Consider the following 12,662-nt stretch of genomic DNA (forward strand, 5'->3'; position numbering starts at 1 on the left):
AGATGTCAAAGTGTATTATAAATCGAATGCAATTACATCCTGTATTAAATGGCACAGGATTAAAAAGATCAATGGAAGATAATGGAGCCCTGATTTGGATCAAACATATGTCGTATTTTAAAATACAAAGTTGGGATATCAAAGCAGTGGGGAAAATAATTATGCATCTATAAAAATAGCCATCTATCAAAATAACTAAAATTTAATCTTAATTACTCCTTACATCAAAATAAAGTGTAGATGGATCAAATACTTAAACATAAAGTATAAAACCACAAAAAGACTAAAAAAAGTTAAATATTGAAAAAAATGTGGAAAAATATTTTGGTAACACTGAAATAGGGAAAGTCTATCTAAGAGACATAAAGGCCAAAGATTATATTGAGAGATTTGATTATGTAAATATAAAAATATTTCTACATGGTCAAAAATATTCCGCACAGTATAAAAACATCAAAAACAAATCACAAGCTGGAAAAATAATAATTACACATACAACGGTAAAGGGATAATTTCCTTAGTGCGTAATTAAATGATAAAAATCAGTATGGAAAAGATCAGCTATCAAACAAAACTGGTAAAAGTCATTAACAGGCAAGTCACAGAAAAGCAATACAAATCATTTTAAACAGGTGAATAGATACTCAAATTCAATTATATTTATTGAATGTCAATTAAAGTATATAAATGAAACATGATTTTTTAACTAATCAGATTGTCGAATACCATAAATGTTTCTCAAGCACTGATTGTTGAGAACGTGGTCAAACAGGCACTTTCCAGACTGAGGGCAGTAGTGTAGTTTGGTACAAGCTCTTGGATGGCATTTTGTCAATAACTATAAACGTCAACATGTGAGTTCCAGATACCAATTGACTCAACAATTCCACTTCTAGGTAATCATACTTACAAAATTTCATAAAGATTTCATTGCAGAATCCTTTGCCATAGAAGAATATGGGAGGAAACACAAAGAGGACTTGATACATTATTTTAGTGTCTCTTTATAAAGGAGTATTAAGCAGTATGAGGAAATCGAGAATGAGGTCAATCTATATAGACTGGTATGGCAAGATTCAGGAGGCTGAGGGCGAAAAGGCAAAATTTATACAAAGAGACATAAACACAAACACATATACAAAAATCTGCTTATATTTGCAAATATTATTTGAAGAATCTTACATAACAGTGACTGCATCTGGAAGAATTGGGAGACTGATGAGGGATGCGTAGAAGGTTATTCTACACTATTACCATTTTATACGGATTCTGTTTTTAATATTTATTATTCTCTATTATACTTTCAATTATTTATTTTTAAAAGTAAAATATTCCACTAAAAATTCCATATGTAATGCAAATGAAATTGAAAAAAGAAAACACTCTATAATACATTAAATATTTTAACTAATGCCATAAAAAGAATGAAGACAAAAGACAAGATTCTGACTAAAAATAAAACTAAGAAAGAAAAAGAAAATAATAAAAACATATTCAGAAATTAATCAAAATTAGGATAACTCTATAAAAATTTCATTGACTAATTCATTAGATATTATAAGTTGACTCCCTACTATACATGCATTTCAACTTTCTATATAATAAACAAGACACTATAGAACTTACATTCTACCAGAGAAATTGTTCTTAATAGGACAAAAATATAGTTCATCTTCCAAAGATAATTATTGTAAATCCTTTGGAGTAAAAGAAAGTTTGCATCAGATTTAAGACTTTCACTCTCAAAGGAGATGATGGCCCTTATGCTAAGATACTTTGTTCATGATGGATGACGCACTTACTTTCTACTTTATATGACTTTTTTTCTGCAGTGCTTCTTCATAGCATTTGTCATCTCTCAATTTCTCAGAGTATAGATTAATGGTTTTGCAGGAGGGTCATGACTGTGTAAAACACACTCCATGATTTGTCAGTGGGGAAGATCTTAGCAGGTCTCACATACATGAAAAATACAGGAAACAAAGAAGAAGACAACCATGGTGATGTGGGAACTATAGGTCTGGAGGGCTTTCCCCCTCCCTTTTTGCCAAAAGATCTTTAGAGAATGCAAGATGACATTGTAAGAGATGGGTAAGAGCAGAAACACAATAGTGCAGATCAGTCCTCCCACTGGCCGCCACTAACATGCCAAAGACGTAGGTGTCAGTACAGATGAGTTTCAATAAGGGGTACATGTCACACATAAAGTGATCAATGCCATTGGGACCACAGAACGGGAGCCCATAAATAGTGGAAAGTTGAATAACTGAGTGCAGGAAACCTCCAATCCAACACACTACTAGCAGCACAACACACACTCATTGCCTCATGATAAGCAAATAATGCAAGGGCTTACAGATGGCCACGTAGTGGTCATAGGCCATCACCAACAGAAGAAAGACCTCTGATCCAGCAGAAAAATGCTCTGTAAAGAGCTGGGTCATACAAGACTGGAAGGATATGGTATATTCCCCAAAGAACAAGTCTGAAATCAATGTAGGAGAAATGGAAGAGGAATACATGACATCCATAAATGATAAGCTATCAAGAAAAAAGTACATGGGGGTGTCCAGGGTCTTACTGAAAGTTATAGTCACAACAATGAGCAGGTTGTTCACCATGGTCAAAATGTAAAAGAGCAAAAACATAACAAAAAAGACTTTCTGCTCCTTTGGATTCTGTGTGAGGCCCAAGAGGACAAAGTAAGTCACATTTTTCTGTGTTTCCATCCAGTCTTTATAGGTGCTGACTTCAGATATTAGAAGCACTTTACCTACAAAACAAGGGGGAACACTTTTAAATGCATTACAAGTTTAATCTTTTATTTATTCATTCAATTAAAAGAACGTGTACAGAATATCTACTTGTGTGACATTTTGATTACCAACTTGAATGAAACATCCTTCACTACCCTCAGTGATGTGATACATAATGAGGGATCAGTGAATTCCAGGGCAATATAATAAGTGCCATCACAAAAAATATTCACACCTTGCTAAGGGTTACAGTGTAGGAAGATGTCAATCAAACTGGAATCAGAGAAGGCTTTCCAGAGAAAGCAATGCTTCAGCTGATTTTAAAGAAAAAGTGAAAGAACAAGAGCAGATGGGAAGGGAATCTATGAAAAGGTGTAGCATTTATAAAGTCACAAAAGTGTAATACCTGAGACACACTGAAGGTAATTTACATATGCAAAGTGAGTACATCAAATTATTAATGGAAAATCACTGTCCTGGATTTTCTCAGACCTCATTCAGACCTCTTTTTAGGGAATTTAGGAGGATGTTCCACTTTTCTGTGAACAAATGCTGAAGTAATTCAATTTTGTGTCTCCAGCTCCTGTCTTTCCCCTAATTTTTAAACATGTCTATGAAAGCTATCCAATTTTGGATATCGTCATTTGGATATCAATTTAGTATTTATAAAACTAAGTTTTTAATTTTCCACAATAAACATAGGTGTTCCTCATCTCATTAAATGGTCACCTTTCATGCAATTGTTCAGACAATAAATCTCACAGTGTCTGTCACTCCTTTATTGCTCTCAGATTTCTTATTGATACCTTTAACTAGTCCTGTCTATTCTACTTTCTAATATATCACAAATTTGACTATTTCCCGATCCCCATTTCCTTCCTGGCCCACTACAATAGCCTTCTGCCAAGTTTCTTCAATTTCATTCCAGCCCCCACAATTTCTTCCCCTGAAGCAGCCCAAATGGTCATTTTTAAATCTTGTTATGATTATATCACTTCACTGCTCAAAAGTCCTACGATGGATTCCAATTACGCATTCATAATTGAATCTATCACATTTAATATTTACAGTAGCAGGAATCCTCATTTCATAGTTGAAAAAACAGAGGCTCAGAAAATATAATTAATTTCCCCAAGGTCATACATTTTTTAAGGGATAAAACTAGACTTGCAATCTACGTTTGATTTATTTCAAACTGATTTAATTTCTTAAAGAATGTAGACATTCACACAGTTATGGAGGCCGGTTTCCACTATTTACAGTTAGTCTTACATTGTGGAGGCTTATTTACAATCTGAAGACTCACTCAAAGGGACCTGGAATTCTGCCTTAATCCATTATGAAAACAGAGGACAAAAAGCTTCATTATTACTTGAGGATATATTTTCCTTCATTCTGCTGTCTGTCCATTTTCTCTGTGAAGTCTTCTGATTATTCCCAAGATCATTTTTATTTGCACTGTAGATTATTTAATAGGAATTCCATAGTACACACAGAAAAACAAAATTTTATCATATTAGAATAATTTATCAAAAAAGCAAGCAAATATTTTGTTTACACAAGAAGATAGCAACCAGCCATTTCCCAGGGAAATTTTTATGGAGTAACTGCTTTCCTACTAACTTCCAAATAGAAAAATACCGTTCAGTAATTTATTCATTTTGATTCTATCATGTTGTTATGGCCAGACTACTTGACTTGAGATTTTGAGAGACATTCTTGTGCTTTTTTTTCACGTCATGCTTTAAACCTAACCAAGGACCTCCTGAAAATTTATATCATTTCTTAAGAGGATAGCATCTTCTTCCCAACAGGGGCAAATATGACTCAACATTTTGTCACTTCTAAACACATTTATCATTGAGTCTTGGAATTGAAATATATTTAAGAACATATCTAGCTTAATTAAATTCACTAGGATTTGCTACAAAATTTAAAAGAACATGTATATGGAAAGATACTACTAGGCCAAATCACAGAATTAGGATCATAAAAATGTACCATGGAGAAATAAACAGCTTTAGAACAGTTATGAAACTGTTGCCAGACAAGAATAAAATATCAGCCCAGTCATTTTGCTCCAGTGAAGATTAATTTATCAAATAGTTCCTCACTTTCCATAAGTATTTCTTTCCTTTTATTTAATACTCAATTTATTTTGTCTTGAAGATATGTTAAACATTTTATCAAAAATAGATGAAATAACTAATTATGTGCCTATCAAATTTTTTGTTATTTTTTTAAAAATTAAGAACACCTATTTTGTGCCAGGAACTGTACTATGAGTGAGGATACAGCAATTAATAAGATGGGAAAAAAATCAGGTAAAAGATCCTTCCTGCAATGATATATTCTTAGAATAGATTCAAATGGTAAATAAGGGAACATATTAATAAAGTAATTATTGTCTTATTCAGTGCTTATATGAGAGTAGACAGGGTACGTGACAGAAAATAAGAAGAAGAATTCTACTACAGATAAGTTTATCAGAGAAGGCCTTTCTTAAATGGTGATATTGAAGCTGAGATCCAAAGGATAGGAAGTTGCTACCATTGGAAGCACTGTTGCATGTAGTAATATTAAATAAAAATTAAGTAAAATTATTTCACCTCAGAGATGACACGATCTATATGTAGAAAACTGAAAGTTGCACAGGAATGTTTCTTGCAGCCCCATGTTGAAAAGGAGTGGTGCAAGTGGGCACGCTTGTCTTGTTCCTGATTTTAGTGGGAAAGCTCTCAGCCTTCCACTGTTGACTATGGTGTTAGCTGAGGCTGTGTCCTATGTGGCCTTTAGTCACGTTGAGGTGTGTTCCTTCTATACCCAACTTTTTGAGAGCTTTTTATCATGAAATTATGTTGAATTCCTATAGTATCTTGAGTAAACCAAAGAGGAAATTAAGAAAACAATTTCATTTACAATAGCATCAAAAGGAATAAAATGCTTAAGAATAAATTTAACCAAAGAGGCAAAAGGCTTGTTCATTGAAAACTCTAAGATGTTACTGAAAGTAACAGAAATAAGTGGAAAGACATTCCTGGACTAGAAGATTTAATGTCATTAAGATGTCAATACTACCTAAAGTGATCTACAGATTCAACGCAATCCCTGTTAAATCCCAAATGCATTTTTTGTAGAAATAGAAAAATCCGTCCTAAAATTCATACGTAATCTCAAGGGACACCAAATAGCCAAAAGAATCTTGAAAATGAAGAACAAATTTGTAGGTCTCACACTTCCTGATTCTAAAACTTATTACAAAGCTATGGTAATCAAAACAGTGTGGTGTTGGCATGGAGCCAGACAGATAGACTAATGGAATAGAGAGCCTAGAAATAAACTTTTGCCCATGCTTTCAAATGATTTTTGACAAGGGTGCCAAGAGCATTCAATGGGGAAAGGATAGCCTGTTCAACAAATGGTGTTGTGAAAATGGATATCCACAATCAAAGGAATGAAATTTAACCATTATCTTATACCTTATACAAAAAATTAACTCAAAATGGATCAAAGAGCTAACATACTAGTTAAAACTATAAAATTCTATAGAACAATAGCTTAATAACATTCTATTTGGCAATAATTTCTTGAGTATGACACCAAAGAAAGGCAACGAAAGAAAAAAATAGATTAATTTTACTTTATCAAAATTTTGAAATTTTCCGCATCAAATGACTATAATAGAGTGAAAGGGACACTCACAGAATGGGAGAAGAGATTCACAGGTGATATATTTGATGAGATATTAATATGCAGAATATATACAGAACTTCTACACCTCAACCACAAAAAACAAATAACTGATTAAAAATGAGCAGAGAATTTGAGTAGACATTTCTCTATAGAAGGTACATGAATGGCCAGTAAGGACATGAAAAGATACTCAACATCCCTAATCATTAGGGAAATGCAATTTAAAACCATAATTAAATACCACTTCACACCCATTAGGGTAGCAGTTATAAAAAATGAAAAACAAAAACTAACATATAGGAGAGAATATGGAGAAATTGGAACAATTGTGCATTGCTGGTGGGAATGTAAAATGATGTAGCTGTTAGGGAAATGTTATGATTGTTCCTCAAAAAATTAAACAAAGAATTATCACATGATTCAGCAGTTCTACTTTTGGTTATATATCCAAAATAATGGAAAGCAGTAACTCAAACACCCTGCTATTTCTACACCCATTTCCATGGCAGTATTCTTCACAACAACCAGAAAGTAGAGGCAATCCAAGTGTCTACTGACAGAAAAAAGTATAAACAAAATAAGACAAATGCATACACTGGAATAGTATTCAGCCCTGAAAAGGAAGGCAATCCTGACACATACTAAAACCGAGTTTAACCTATAATACATCATCCCAAGTGAAGTAAAGCAGTCACAAAAGGACAAAGATTGTGTGATTTCATTTACATGAGGTACTTAAAGTAGTCAAATTCATAGACAGAAAGTAGAATGTGGGTTGCCTGGGGCTCATAGAGGTGGAGTAGGGAATTGTTTAATGGGTGTGGAGATTCAGTTTGGGAAGAAGAAAAAGTTCTGGAGATGGATGGTGGTGATGTTCGCATAACAGTGTGAATTAACAATGACACTGAACTGAACATTTACAAATGGTTAAAATTGTAAATTTTGTTATGTATATATATATATTTTGTGTGTGTGTGTGAGGAAGATCAGCCCTGAGCTAACATCCATGCTAATCCTCCTCTTTTTGCTGAGGAAGACTGGCCCTGGGCTAACATCCGTGCCTATCTTCCTCTACTTTATGTGGGATGCTGCCACAGCATGGCCTGACAAGCGGTGCATTGGTGCACACCTGGGATCCGAACCAGGGCTGCCAGCGGGGGAGCACGCACACTTAACCGCTGTGCCATAGGGCCATCCCTTGTTATGTATATTTTAACACAATTTAAAAAAAATTAAAAACCAAGGTGACTTCATTAACAGGCTCATGACGTGAACAAAAAATATAGTACAACAGTTCAAAGTATCATTGGAGTCACATACACTACACCTGGGAAATTTGTTTAGAAGCTATATATGTCAATCCATCAACAATACTACTAAATTAAAATCTTTATTGCTGTGTCCTGAGAATCTGCATTTTACAAGATCCCTAGCTAATTTTGATAGTACATTAAAGTTTGAAAACAAATTGGGCAATACATAAATCTAAATAGGATATTTTTACAAATAATGATAAATAATTTTGTGCCTGAACCTTTCCTCAGAGTGCCTATATTTCAAAATCAACATACTTTTGACAAATAAGGTTGATTTTGTTCTGAACTATAGAAATTATTTTCTTTCCTCTTCTCTATTTGAAGGATGACATTATTTTATATTGTTATGATTATTTTTCAAAGTCACTTTATTACTCTAGAACTTCCTCAAAGCATTTTCACCTGTAAATTTCTGAGTGTGTTTGTTTACAAAGTTAAATAGGAAGTTATCATGGTATAAACACAGCCATGGCTTTACCAATGGAGAAGGTTGTGATTGGGTGCAAATATACAAACATACAGGCACAAAGACTAAAATGACCCCAGCGATGTGAGAGACACTGGTGGACAGGGCATTGCAACCCCCTCCAAGCTATAGGCCCTGAGGGAGCACAAGCTGGCCATACAGGAGACCATCAAGAGGAAAACAATTAACAGCAGTTGAACCCACTGTTGGCAGTAACAAGAGACCAAGGTTATGAGTGTCCATGTAGACGAGGTTCATCAAAGGCTTTAAGTCACACATGAATGGTCTACGACATTGGAGCCACAGACAGGCAGTCAGAGTGTGAAAAGATCTGAATGGTTGTAAGGGGAAACCCTCTGGAACATGCCACTCAAGAGAGGAAGCCACATCCCTGTCGCTCATGATGATTTCATAGCACAGGGGTTTGCAGATGGCCACATGGTGGTCACCAACAACCACCATGAGCATTATGATCTCAGCAGCACCAAAAGATGCTTAGCAAAGACTTTGGTCATGTACTTCTTGGAAAAGGTGTTTTTTTCCTACAGCTAAAGTGGCAGCTAGCATGGTAAGGGTCACTGTTGAAGAACGGCAGCTATCTGTAAGGGATAAGTAACACCGGCAGGAAATGGAAGCACTGCCCGAAAGTATAAAAGATACATTGTTAAATGAAAAGATCTCTTCATGGATAACAATTCTCAATACTCCAAAGATATAACTCTTCCTAAATTAATCTCGTTAAATTGAATCTTATTGAAAATAATAACTGAACTCTGTTTTGTGACTAAACTATTTTAAACTATTTTTAACTTAATTGTAAACTTACTTTAGTTTTAAACTTTTATTATTTTCTTGTTTAAATTTAAGTTTATTATTTTATTTTAAAATTAATTTTTAAACATACATATACAAGAGTAGACATAATGCTGAAAAAGAATAGTTATGAAGGACTGGAAGTCCAATCACAAATCAAAATGTGTTATATATCAAAGCAATTATGTAGTGTTTCATGTGGTACATGAATAAAGATCAATGAAATAGAATAGAATCCTGAATTGGATCCAAATAATATGGTACCTTAGAATACAGTAGTCTGAATTTCCAACCAATGGCAAACAGATAATTATACAACTATAAAAAAAGAGCTAAGATTTAGAAAAAACAACTAAAATGCAATCCCTATTTAACTCCTATATCAAAATAAATTCCAGATGGATCAAAAGTTTGAAAACAAGATAAAAGCCACAAAATGCTTTATAATTAAATGCTAAATAATACTCTAATATTTTGGTACAAGGGAGGTGGGGAAAGTCTTTTTTTTTCTGCTGAGGAACATTTCTCCTGAGCTTATGTCTGCTGCCATTTTTCCTCTTTTTGTATGTGAGCCACCGCCACAGCATGGCCACTGACAGCTGAGCAGTGTAAATTCACGCCTGGGAACCAAACCCACGCCACCGAAGCAGAAGACGCCAAACTTAACCACTAGGCCATTGGTGCTGGCTCAGGAAATTTTTTTTAAGCATGATACAAAAACCAAAAAAAAGTTACATACAAAATGTAAAGAAAAAAATTTTACATGCCAAAGCATTCTACATAATAGAAAAATGTCAAAACAATGCCACAAGCCAGAAAAAATAATTATACACACAATAGAAAAGTAATCATTTTTAGTATTAAATTAACTCATAAAAATCAGTATGCAAATGATCAACAATTGAATAAAATACGTCAAAGATATTAATAGACTGTTCACAGAAAAAGAAATACAATTTATATTAAACGTGAAAAGATACTCAAACTCAATGATCAAAAAGATATTGATTAAAGTATAAAAAATTAAAATAAAATAACTTTAGTCAGATATAATATGCCATAAATATTTATGAGGTACTAATTGTTGAGAATGTGGACAAAAGTATTCTAGATGGTGGGCAGGAATGCAGCAGTTAGTACAACATCAAGGATGGCAGTATGGCAATTACTACGAATACCAACATTTTATATATATATACTACCTGACCATTAATTCAAATACATGTGTGACAGTTTCACTTCTAGGAACACAAACTTGCACATATTAAAAAACATATAATTATTGCAAAATTATTTGGCATAAAAAAAGATGAGGAGGGGCCGGCACAGTGGTGTAGTGGTTAAATTCCAGCACTCCGCTTCAGCGGCCCAGCGTTCACAGGTTCGGATCCCGGGCGTGGACCTATGCACCACTAATGAAGCCATGCTGTGGCAGGTGTCCCACATATAAAGTGGAGGAAGATGGGCATGGCTGTTAGCCCAGGGTCAATCTTCCTCAGCAAAAAGAGGAAGATTGGCAACAGTTGTAAATCAGGGCTAACCTTCCTCACTAAAAAAAAAAGAAAAGATGAGGAATAACATGAAGAGGAATGGATATATTCAGTTTAATGTATATCTATAAGGCAGTATTATACAGTATGAGAAAAGCTAAGAGTTAGATCTATACGGAATGGTATGAAAATATCTTCAAGATGCTGCATAGTAAAAGCAACCATTTACAATGACAGAAAAAACACACAAATATATTTAAATATACTTGCATTTGCAAAGATTATTACCTGCTGAATTTTAAGAAACAAATTAAGTGACTGCATCTGTGGAAAAGAACTGGAGACTAAACTGAGACAGAAATAGGAAATTTATTCTACACATTATCCCATTTTGTATGATTTTTATTTATACTACTTGTTATTAAAGATTACAGTTCAATTTTTCTTTAAGAAAGTAGAAGAATTACACTAAAAATGTAGGATATAAAACCACTTAAATTTCTTAGAGAAGACAATCTATACAGCATTAAATATTTTAACACTATAATAATAATAAACTTAAATGACAAGTATATTAATAAAAATAATATTGTCTCAGAAAAAGGTAAAAAAGGAGAAACACATAAGCTGATTAAAAATTGGTGTAGCTATATAAAAATTTCCTCACTAATTCACTACATATTATTGACTCATTGCTATATAGGCATTACAGCTTTCTATGTGAAGTGATAAACAAGACCTTATAGACCTTATATTCTAGCAAAGAGAGAAACAGAAATTAATGGCACAACCACATAATCCATTCCTAAATTATAACTATCATAAATTATCTGAAGAAAAGAAAGCATCAGATTTAAGAAGACTTCTGCATTTCAAGGAAATGGACCCTAATGTCAAATGACTCTCTTCATGGTGGATGATACACTTATTTATTACAAGATATGACATTTCTTCTCCAGAGCTTCTTCATAGCATTTGTCATCTCTGAATTTCTCAGAGTGTAGATTAGTGGGTTCAGCATGGGGGTTACGACTGTATAAAACATGCTCAATGGTTTGTCAATAGGGAAGGTCTTAGCAGGTCTCACATACATGAAAATACAGGGAACAAAGAAGAAGACAACCACAGTGATGTGGGGACCACAGGTCTGGAGGGCTTTCCACCTCCCTTCCTGACTAAGGTTCTTTAGAGAGCGCAAGATGACACCATAAGAAATGAGTAAGAGCAGAAACTCAGTGCAGATCAGTCCTCCATCGGCCACCACTAAGAGACCAATGACATAGGTGTCAGTACAGATGAGTTTCAATAAGGGATACATGTTACAGAAAAAATGATCAATGGCATTGGGGCCACAGAACGGGATCCCATAAATAGTGGAAAGTTGAATTATTGAGTGCATGAAACCTTCAATCCTACACACTACTAGCAGCACGATACACACCCGTTGCCTCATGATAACGAAATAATGAAAGGGCTTACAGATGGCCACATAGCGGTCATAGGCCATCACCAACAGAAGAAAGACCTCTGATCCACCAGAAAAGTGCTCTGTAAAGAGCTGAGTCATACAAGACTGGAAGGATATGGTATTTGCCCCAAAGAACAAGTCTGAAATCAATCTGGGTGTAATGGAAGAGGAATAAATGACATCCATAAACGATAGGTTTGAAAGAAAAAAGTACATGGGGGATTTCAGGGTCTTACTGAAAGTTACAGTCACAACAATGAGCATGTTGCCCACAATGGTCAAAACGTAGAACAGCAAGAACCTAAGAAAAAGGGCTTTCTGCTCCTTTGGATTCTGTGTGAGGCCCAAGCGGATAAAGTTAAGTCACATTGTTCCTTGGTTCCATCTAACCTTTATAGGTGCTGACTTCAGATATTAGAAGCACTTTACCTACAAAGCAAGGGGGAAAACTTTTAAATGTACTATAAGTTTAATATTTTATTTATTCATTCAATTACTAGAATGTGTACAGAGTATCTGTTTGTGTCAAATGTGTCATACACACTGTGATTACCAAGTTCAATAAGACATAGTTGCCTACCCTCAGTGATTTAATACATGAAGGATCAGTCAATTCTAGGCTAAATAAAATAATAAAATTATAAAAATAGTCACACATTG

At 34.2% G+C, this 12,662-nt stretch overlaps 2 pseudogenes; both read right to left on the bottom strand.

Moving 5' to 3' along the window:
• Positions 1-1,810: 1,810 nt before the first annotated feature.
• LOC131395141 (olfactory receptor 4A47-like) lies at positions 1,811-2,729 on the bottom strand (annotated as a pseudogene).
• Positions 2,730-11,459: 8,730 nt separating this feature from the next.
• On the bottom strand, positions 11,460-12,387 carry LOC131395140 (olfactory receptor 4A47-like; annotated as a pseudogene).
• Positions 12,388-12,662: the final 275 nt, after the last annotated feature.

The sequence above is a fragment of the Diceros bicornis genome, chromosome 31 (assembly GCF_020826845.1).
Source record: "Diceros bicornis minor isolate mBicDic1 chromosome 31, mDicBic1.mat.cur, whole genome shotgun sequence".
NCBI classification, from domain to species: domain Eukaryota; kingdom Metazoa; phylum Chordata; class Mammalia; order Perissodactyla; family Rhinocerotidae; genus Diceros; species Diceros bicornis.